The sequence below is a fragment of the Acinonyx jubatus genome, chromosome B1 (assembly GCF_027475565.1).
Source record: "Acinonyx jubatus isolate Ajub_Pintada_27869175 chromosome B1, VMU_Ajub_asm_v1.0, whole genome shotgun sequence".
Classification (NCBI taxonomy): domain Eukaryota; kingdom Metazoa; phylum Chordata; class Mammalia; order Carnivora; family Felidae; genus Acinonyx; species Acinonyx jubatus.
Window position 1 is genome coordinate 166856129 of NC_069382.1, and position 9915 is coordinate 166866043.

General features: G+C 41.8%; 1 long non-coding RNA gene across 4 annotated transcripts in view; it reads left to right on the forward strand.

Moving 5' to 3' along the window:
* Positions 1 to 6508, forward strand: part of LOC113598288 (uncharacterized) — a 25271-nt gene extending 18763 nt beyond the window's left edge. For 3 of the 4 annotated variants that reach the window (XR_008296343.1, XR_003418963.2, XR_003418962.2), the window contains one exon: positions 5367 to 6508. This is a non-coding gene — a long non-coding RNA (uncharacterized LOC113598288). The other variant, XR_008296344.1, reaches the window with a different exon arrangement.
* Positions 6509 to 9915: the final 3407 nt, after the last annotated feature.

A 9915-nucleotide genomic window follows, 5' to 3' on the forward strand; every position in this document is an offset into this window, starting at 1 on the left:
CTTGATATTCCGTAGTTTAAGTGACATTTGCATATTTGTTATCTTTATGTCTATGATAAGGTTTGTCTTTTATGGTAGCTATTTATTTATTCAATTTTTTATTACTGCTTCTTGTTAATTAAACAATTTATATAAGTTTAGTAAGAACAAAAGTCAGTAGTTATATTAACAACATCAAAATACAGAATTCAGTTCTTTAAATTTCTCCAGTAGAAGCTTAAAAAAAAACCCATAAAACTCAATACAGATCACAAGAAGTCCAGCTAGTTTTAAAGGCAATCAGAAATTTTCCTTTCCATCAAAATCATTGTTATCCATAGTATATAGCAATAAACATTTTGGTCACTAACCACAAGCTTAGTAAGAACAACTTGTAAAAGTAGACAGCGAGCATATAATACAAAAATAAAATGGAAGTCAGTGTTAAGCACTATTCTCTTTGGTTTTATTCAGAGCTGTTTTTTCAGTATTTGTTCATTTATTCATTAAATATTGAAGGAGCACTAACTAGATACTAGACATTGGAGAGAGGATAGTTAATAAGAAATATTTTATAGCATTCATTGTGGGGCTGACTGGATCATCTTCAAATTCTTTTTTTTTCTTTTAATGTTTATTTATATTTGAAAGAGGCGGGGGGGATAGGGAGAGAGAAAGAGAGACTGAGAGCAAGCAGAGGAAGGGCAGAGAGAAAGGGAGACACAGAATCTGAAGCAGGCTCCAAGCTCCGAGCTGTCAGCACAGAGCCCGATGTAGGGCTTGAACTCACAGGCCGTGAGATCATGACCTAAGCCTAAGTCGGACACTTAACCGACTGAGCCATCCAGGCGCCCCAATCATCTTCAAATTCTTTTGCACGCTATAAAATGTTCCCTGGGCTCTGCCTGCTAATGTTGAAGAATCAGAACTGTGTGCTGGGTTATTCAAAAGGCACTGCCCCTCTCTTGGTGCTCATGTCTTCAGTGGTAGCTGGTTAATGTGACTGTGACAACACCTAGGCTTGTTGTTATAAAGGGAGGGATATTTGTGGTCTCTCAGAAAAAGGAAGTCCTGTGGAGAGGCCAGCTTGCTGTGGGAAGCAGCCATTCTGTAGCACCCACAGGAGGAGGAAGCTGGGGATTAAAACAAAAACAAAAACAAAACAACCAAACTCTCTTTTCCTACCTACCTCGGATCTTCTCCCTGATCTAATCTCCAGGGATCCCCACTGGCAAAATCCAAATGGAAGCCGAAGAGCAAGGAAGTTTATCGATGCAGTCCGTACAGCTCAGATTCCCAGAGCCGGGAACAGAGCAGAGCAGAGCAGAGCAGTGGATCTGGAGGAACAAACAAAATCTTCAGCACGAATAGTATAAAATGAGTAGTATTGCTGTGCCCATGTTGCAGGTGTGGAAACTGAGGGTACAGAGAGGTTAATTAATGCACCCATAGACAATAGGGGGATAAAATTGGCATTTACATCAAGCGTTTATGTTTAATTACTATATATACTGCCATTTTTTCTCCATGATATCTCCCAAATAGTGCCACACACAGTAGAGTTCCTCAGGAAATACTTTTTGCAACGGAAGGAAAAGGAAAAGTGAAGAGAAAACTATTTAGAAAGAATGTAAGTTAGCTCTGTGAAAGAATGTCTTGGGTTAGCAATGTCAACAGAGGTACTTCTAGCAAATTTTCATGAACCTGATAAGTCCTTGTTTTTAAGAATTGCTCAGATGTACTCTACCTGAGGTGGTAACTAGACTTAGCATTTTCTTATGTAAAAAAATAGTAAGTCACTATGATGTACACCTGAAACTACTAAACTGTTGTATGTTAATTACACTTCAATTGAAAGTATAATTTTCATTATACTCTGCCTGAAGGTGAGGGGTGTGAATCAGAGAGGTTAGATCCAAGGCCCTACGTCTCCACCATTCTGTCTAGTCAAACTTTTTTGTATTGTGGCAAAAAACACGTAACATAAAATTTACCATTTTAACCATTTCTAAGTGTATGGTTCAGTGACATTAAGTACGTTTACATCGTCCTGTAACCATCTATCTCTAGGAATTTTTCACCTTCCCAAAATGAAACTCTGCATCCATTAAACAGTATGTCTGTACATATTTGGAATAATAATACTGTCTAACTCATAAGCCCTCTCAGGTTGATTAGAGGGAAAGATATTTGGAAAATTTGTAAGATACATCTGCAGGATATTGGCTTTCAAATATCCGTTTGTAGGGTGAAACTAAAGCTAACAAACACGGGGTGCCTGGGTGGCACAGTGGGTTAAGCATCTGACTTTGGCTCAGGTCAAGGTCTCACAGTTTGTGAGTTCAAGCCCCATATCAGGGTGTCAGTGCAGAGCCTGCTTCAGATCTTCTGTCCCCTTCGCTCTCTGCCCCTTCCCAGCTCATGTTCTCTCTCTTTCTCAAAAATAAATAAACATTAAAAACTTAAAAAAAACCTAACGAACACATAATGTGGGGCGCCTGGCTGCCCCAATCAAGAGAGCATGCAACTCTTGATCTCGGGATTGTAAGTTCAAGCCCCATGTTGGGATTACTTAAAAATGAAATCTTTAGAAAACAAACAAGTACATAATGTAAAAAAAACAAAAACAAAAACAAAAAAAACACAAGCACATAATGTAATCATATTGTTTTTACTGAAGTGCCTTACAGTAGGTTATAAATCAGAGTTGTCCAACAGACATGCAAGCTGTATATGGAATTTAAAATTTTCTACTAAAGTAAAATGTAACACATGAAGTTAATTTTAACATATTTATCTAACCAATATATTCAAAACACTATCATTTCATTGTGTAATCAATATTACAAAATTTTAATCAGATATTTTACGTTCTTTTTTTCATATAAACCTTCAAACTCCGATGTATACTAGAGCACAGCTTAGTTTGTACTAGTCACATTTTAATTGTTCACCAGCTGCATATAATAGTGACTACTAAATGAGATAGCACCTGTCTATACTATCCAACCTGTTTGTTCTTTTTTAAAAAAATTTTTTCGTTTGTTTATTTTTGAGAGACAGAGCACGAGTGGGGGAGGGGAGAGAGAGAGGGAGACAAAGAATCCGAAGCAGGCTCCAGGCTCTGAGCTGTCAGCACAGAGCCTGATGCGGAGTTCAAACCCACGAACCGTATGATCATGACCTGAACTGAAGTCAGATGCCTAACTGACTGAGCCACCCAGGAACCCCTAACCTGTTTATTCTCATAGAAACAGACCGATTAGTAGCTAGACAGATCCTTAGAACTAGAGATCCTTCTTTGTGAAGTGTAGGTTCAGTACCTTTCAGAAGGGGCTCAGGGGTCACTCAGTTGAGCATCTGACTCTTGATTTCAGCTCGGGTCCTGATCCCAGGATCATGGGATCAAGCCCCACATCGGGCTCCACACTTGGGGTGCTTGAGATTCTCTCCTTTCCCTCTGCGCCTCTCCCTTCCTTGTGCTCTCTCGCTTTAAAATAAAAAAACTTAAGTGTTAAAACATTATGTGTTTTATTTGCAGATTCAAAAGAAATTTCTCTCAGTCTGGTCTTGACCTAGCAGTGATTTTAGTACTATCTCTTTCAGATGCCTAATGTCTTCAGAAGCAGCCCAACAATGTGAAATACTTGATATACGTCCCTGGCAGGGACACAAACTACTCCACCAGCTGCACTCCTTCATGTCAGGAAAAACAGTCCAATATATTTCTGGTCTACTACAAAATCTCAGAAGGTTGAAACATACCAACACAGAAAAAAAGAAAATGAGCTAGGATTCAACCACTTGCTCTCATGAAAAGCATCAATAGTTAATAATGTTTAAAATTCACAGGATGCTAGATAGGGCGCCTGGGTGGCTCAGTCGGTTGAGTGTCCGACTTTGGCTTAGGTCATGATCTCGCGGTTCGTGAGTTTGAGCCCTGCGTGGGGCTCTGTGCTGACAGCTCAGAGCCTGGAGCCTGCTTCGGATTCTGTGTCTCCCTCTCTCTCCCCCTCCCCTGCTTGTGCTCTGTCTCTATCTCTCAAGAATAAATAAAATTTTTAAAAGTTTTTAAATTTACAGGATGCTAGAGACAAAAGAGTCCTCAAACATCATCTAGCATAATCACTTTCCTTTTACAACTGGGACAACTATGGACAAGAGAAGTAGGTTGAGTCAAGCTTTCAGTCTCACAATGTGATGTGACAGTAATCTTACAGCTCATTGTCCAGAAAGTCCTTCCAAGCCATCGGTGCTCCCTGACTCTGTAAGGTGGATACATTCTTTTTATTTTTATTTTTATTTATTAGCTACAACATTGAGTGTGTTTATACCATTACCAAAAAGAACCATGTTACTGAGGAAAAGCATTGTTGCTTAGAGATTAGTGGTTTGATTCTTGAATATGCAACTTTTCTATATGGTAACATAGCAGAGTGATTAAGAGGTCTCAGGATCTCATCTAAACCTAAGTACCTCCCAAAGGCCCCATCTCAAAATACTATCACAGGGTGGGTAGGGTTCAACTTAATGAATTTTGGGGCAGGACAAAATTCAGCCTGTAGCAATCAGGAAAGTCACATGTACCAGATTTTTCTTTCTTCCAAATATTTGTATCTGATGGCATGGTCATGAACAGAGAAGAGAGAACTATATCCACCTGTTCCCTAAACCTCACTCTTGATATATTTTGACTAACATGATACTGACTTTTCTTGGGATTTTGCTTAACTGTATGCAAGCTTTCCTCTCAAATTGCTAGACCAAAATTTTCTTCTAAGAAATATTTTTAATAATAAATTGGCATTAACGAAGCTATACAAATATCCATGAATTTTTAATAGCAAAGTACTTAGTATTATAGATTGGATTATGTTCCCCACCCCAAAAAAGAGACATTGAAGTCCTAACCCCCCAGTATTTCAGAATGTGACCTTATTTAGAAAGAGGGTTGGTGCAGACGTAATTAGTTAGCTAAGCTCATACTGAATGGGAGGACCCCTAATCCAATATGACTGGCCTTATAAGAAAATGACAATGCAAAAAACAAACATAGGGAGAATGCCACGTAAAGACAGAAGATTGGAAAAATGCATCTGTAAGCCAAGGGACACCAAAGATCTGCCAAACTGCTAGATGCTAGGAAGAGGTGAAGAAGTATTCTCCTATTTAGAGGAAGCATAGTCTGGCCTGGATTTCAGACTGGCTTCCAGAAGTATGAGGCAGTAAATGCCCGCAGTTTTAAGCCACCTAGTTTGAAATACTTTGTTACAAAAGCCCTGCAATATGAATACAATGGTCTGTCTTCTGAAATTGTAACAGACTAGTTAGAGGCAGTTTATTTTCTTATTTTAAGTTTGTATTTATCCTTTTTTTTTCTTTTTCAGATACGGTGAGAAAACAGGAGGTGACCAGAATTTATGCTTCCTTTTTAAAATTCAGAGCTAGCAAAGTGCATCACAGACAGCAAAAACCAAACCAGGAAGAAAGTAAATACGTTGTTTTATTTAATCCAAGAAAATGAAGAGAATATATGCTGCATGGAGTGGCTTATTGCCAGGGCAGTTGTTGGGGAAACAGCTATTCATACATTAAAAATGACATTTACAGAATCAACTATCAAATTATTCGCAGAAAACATTTAAAATGAAATTTTTTTGTTTTCATTTAAGACATTTAAAATGAAATTTAATTCTCAACTCCAATGTCAAAGAAGGTTATGAACATTGTTTACAATATTAATTATGCAGAGTAGGGAGAGGGTTGCAGACTCACAAATGAGTTGCCAGTTTAGATGGAAACCACTCACTCTGAAAAGTCTAAGAGATTTCTTTGAAGTACCACGTGCTTCACACGCTGGGAGAATATTGGAGACTCATAGAGGTTTCTAAGGCCTTATACTTTACCGGAATCATTTTTGAAGTTAAAACATTTCTTCACATCTTGTCACGTCATAAAATAGAATATGCCCTCTCCTGGTGTTTATGAAAATCCAAGAATGCCCAAGTCAAGTTCTTTTGTGTACAAATAGCCTCTCTGTTCAATACTGAAAACAGGCAGGGGGCACCTGGCTGGCTCAGTCGGTGGAGCAGGCAACTCTTGATCTCAGGGTTGGAAATTCGAGCTCCGCGTTGGGTGTAGAGATTACTTAAAAAAAAAAAAAAATTACAAAATACCGAAAACAGGAAGTCCTAAAAGGAGAAGTGATTTACAGAGTGAGGAATACCTAACTGAGGTATGACTTATTGGTTAGCACTCATTTACCAGGAAACGGAAGGGAGCAGAGACTATAATGTAACATGCTTCATCCGCAGGGCACTTCTGTGCTCAGCTGTTTGGACCTCTGGCTCTTGACTTTGACTCAGGTCATGATCTCGTGGTTCATGGGTTTGAGCCCCACATCGGGCTCTGAGCTAACAGTGTGGAGCCTACTTCAGAATCTCTCTCTCTCTCTCTTTCTCTGCCCCTCCTCCGCTTGCATGTGCGCGCTCTCTCTCTCTCTCTCAAAATAAATAAACTTAAAAAAAAAAGCCTCATCCCCTAAAAATATTCATTAACAAGAATATGTTGCAAAGATATGGTTAATATAATAAATGATATGTAATATACACATATGGTCTCTCTTCTTCACAAATTCTTTTTTTTTTAATTTTTAAATGTTTTTATTTATTTTTGAGACAGAGAGAGACAGAGCATGAGCAGGGGAGGGGCAGAGAGAAAGGGAGACACAGAATCCGAAGCAGGCTCCAGGCTCTGAGCTGTCAGCACACAGCCCGATGCAGGTCTCGACCTCACAAACTGTGCAATCATGACCCGAGCCGAAGTCGGAAGCCACCCAGGTGCCCCTCTTCTTCACAAATTCTAACGGGCTATGATCTTTTCTTCTTGCTGGACAATTTGATCTAGTGTCTGCCATGTGCTGGGAACACATGTGCTTTCAAACAATTCAAAGACCTTACTTTCATGGAGCTTGCGTTACAGTAGAGGGGACAGAAGTAGATATATGTTGCTCTAAGATATGTTCTATCAAGTTGCTTGAAGACTTCACCTTTGCAACTGAAGTTATGAATTGCATCACATGAGGAAGAGAATTCGATGGTTTCATCCAGTTTGTAAATCTATAGCCATATTTTGGAGTCTGTCCCTTCTGGAATCATGATGGCAATAACAGGGTGGTATTTCCTGCCAGTGTGGTTCAATTGGCAGCTTAACTTAAAAGAAACAGTCATGGATGTTCTTGAGAATTCTTTGTTGTCACACTGAAGTTCTTCCCACCTCCAGCAAATGTAAACACAAACTTTTTGTTTTGTGCCTCTTTCATTACCACCAGTCCACACCATTCTGCTGATGTAAAGAAATTTTGAGCTTAAAAAAGTACTAAATGTATATATAAATTCAACAATCAATTTTCCCTTAACTGAACAAAAGAGTCTGGGCCCTTTGTCTACCTTGTACAGTTCCATCAAAGGCCGTGGGAGAAAACACCTTGGATTTCAGTCGTTTCATACAGGGATCCCCTCATTTTCTGTATATTTCTTCTTACCGCTGTTATCATAGGCTCCCAAACTTTGGTCCCTATGCCCTCCCTTCAATCTACAAACATTGTCATCAAATGACTTGGGAAATCAACGTAATAACTGAATTTTCAGTCTACGCAAGATTATTTGGTCTTTACGTAAAGGGAAAGACTCAGTTCTGAAATTCTTTTTTTTTTGCAAATCTATTTATTTTTTTTTAGTAATCTCTACCCCCAGTGTGGGGCTCGACCTCATGACTCTGAGATCAAGAGTCACATGCTCCTCTGAGCCAGCCAGGGGCCCCATCGGTTCTGAAATTCTTGAGTCATGCCCTTCTTCATCCAACATCCCAAAAGTGTCAGGATTCTTAGCTGCGAGAAAGAGAAATCAAATGTGGCTCTTTTAAGGAGAAAAGAAATTGATTAAAGGATACTGAACAGTTCACCTGAAGAGCAAGCCTTGGAGGTCACACGGCTAGAACAATGCCCCAGATCATGTCCTGGAACTGGTCCCATGAAGCCACCACTGCTGCCATACTGGGCCCAGATACCACAACCTTGAACCACCCCCACCTCCCACGCAGAACACGGAACACTTGTGCTAAAAGCAGACACCACAGCTCTTCTCCCCCTGCCCCGGGTATCTGTCATCTGTGCTGTTGCACCTTCTGTAGGATTCTCCCCAGGTTCTGCTGCTTTCGGTACCAGCTTCTGGAGTGACAGGCCATCGCATGCCCGGCCTAGCTGTGAGAGAGGCTGCAAAAGTGAGTGACATTTTCAGATTCCAGGGTAGCTGCCTCCTCAAAATGTAAGAGAGGCCTCCAACCAAGCAAGGGGGTTTCTGTGTGGTGGTAAATATCTCCCTCCCTGGCTAAACTGAAAACTGACTTACCGTCCTAGGGAAACAAGCACCTGAGCTAGGAATGGGCTGGAGACATTTGCTCTCTTTATTACATGGCACAGCAAAAGGAGCCTGAGAGGGTAACTGGTCCCTGCCCTTGACCCTCCAAGCAGCTAAGCACAAGCCATCACCTCAGCTGGGACGTAGAGTGGCCAGTCCCTTGCCTCCTCGTGCTGTGCCCACTGCCTGGAAGGCCTTCTGCCCCTCAGCGATCGGCAGGACTCACACGGCCTGCCTCAAGGGCTGCTTCCTCCAAGAAGCCTGGAAATTACTTCGCAAAGGAGATTCGTTTGTCCCTAACTGCCTCACAGGCACTGCTACTCTCTTGGCTCCCAAGGCCTCCACAGTGCTCTGCTTGTACCTTCTGTGGCACTTGCCCGCCTCGCACTTTTTGACTTGTAAATGCACCCGGTGGTCCGTGGAAACCCCGGAACCTCCTTCCGGGAGGAGTTAGTGCAGAGGTCAGAGCAGGGGTGGGGGCTTGGAGGCTGGAACAGTATCTGCGTTACACTTCACATGAGACGGAGACTTTGTCAACTTCATTACGAAGATGGGGGTGTTGCTGGAGCTCAGTGTCCCCTCATTTCCTCAGCAATCACCTCTCAGCTCTGTTGCCTTTTCCTTTGCGTGGAAGTTCAGGGCGCAGTCTGTGTAGTCAGCCCTCAGTCCCCTCCCAGCTGCGTGGTCTTCCTCGTTGTGCAGCACTTGGCGAGCGACTTCCCACACACTCCTCGGGGTTGTGTGGAGACTGTGTTAATATTTACAAGTCTTCTAGAGGCAGAGGCTTTCCGGGTTCTCCTTTGCATTCGCCTCTGCCCAGCCCCTTTGCTTTGCTTTTCCCAGGGCTTTGCTTATAGGAGAGGCTGGTGGAGTCCGTTGAAGTGCTTTCTAGCCTCTGGAGGGCTTTGCGGGGAGGCTAGCGAGCCAGAGTAGCTCAGTGTGGTAAAATCCCGCCACAGTGATAAAAATCTGTTGGGAGGTGGAGGTCAGGTTGACCGTTTGCGATAATGTCAAGTAAGTGATCCTGGAAGAAGAAGCAAAATGTCCACCTAGTGCATAGAACTTACTTAGTCATCCTGATAAGGCATTTTCTGGAGCATGCTTAATTTTGCTGCCATGAAATCCATACCCGCCCATGTATTCATTTCCAAAACTGGGTGTTCATCATAGGCACTTGTCACGTGCACGGGGGTCACCGAGGATCTTGATCAAATGCAGAATTTAATTCCACAGGTCTGGATGGGATATAAGATCCTAACTCCCAGGGGATGCCAATCAATGCTGCACGTCCGTGGACCACACTTTCAGTAGCAAGGATATACAACATGGATGAAGGGGGGGGGGGGATGCATATATCTTTTTCCTTGATCTAAACAGACATCTAGGCCTAGGAAAACCCACTCTGACTTGAATTGCTTTGAGGCACGTATGGCTGTGGTTGAATTTCGGTGTATCCTCTTAGCCTCCCCCACCAGATGACAGTGGAGTGGCCATTTATGACTATCTTACTATGTGGGAA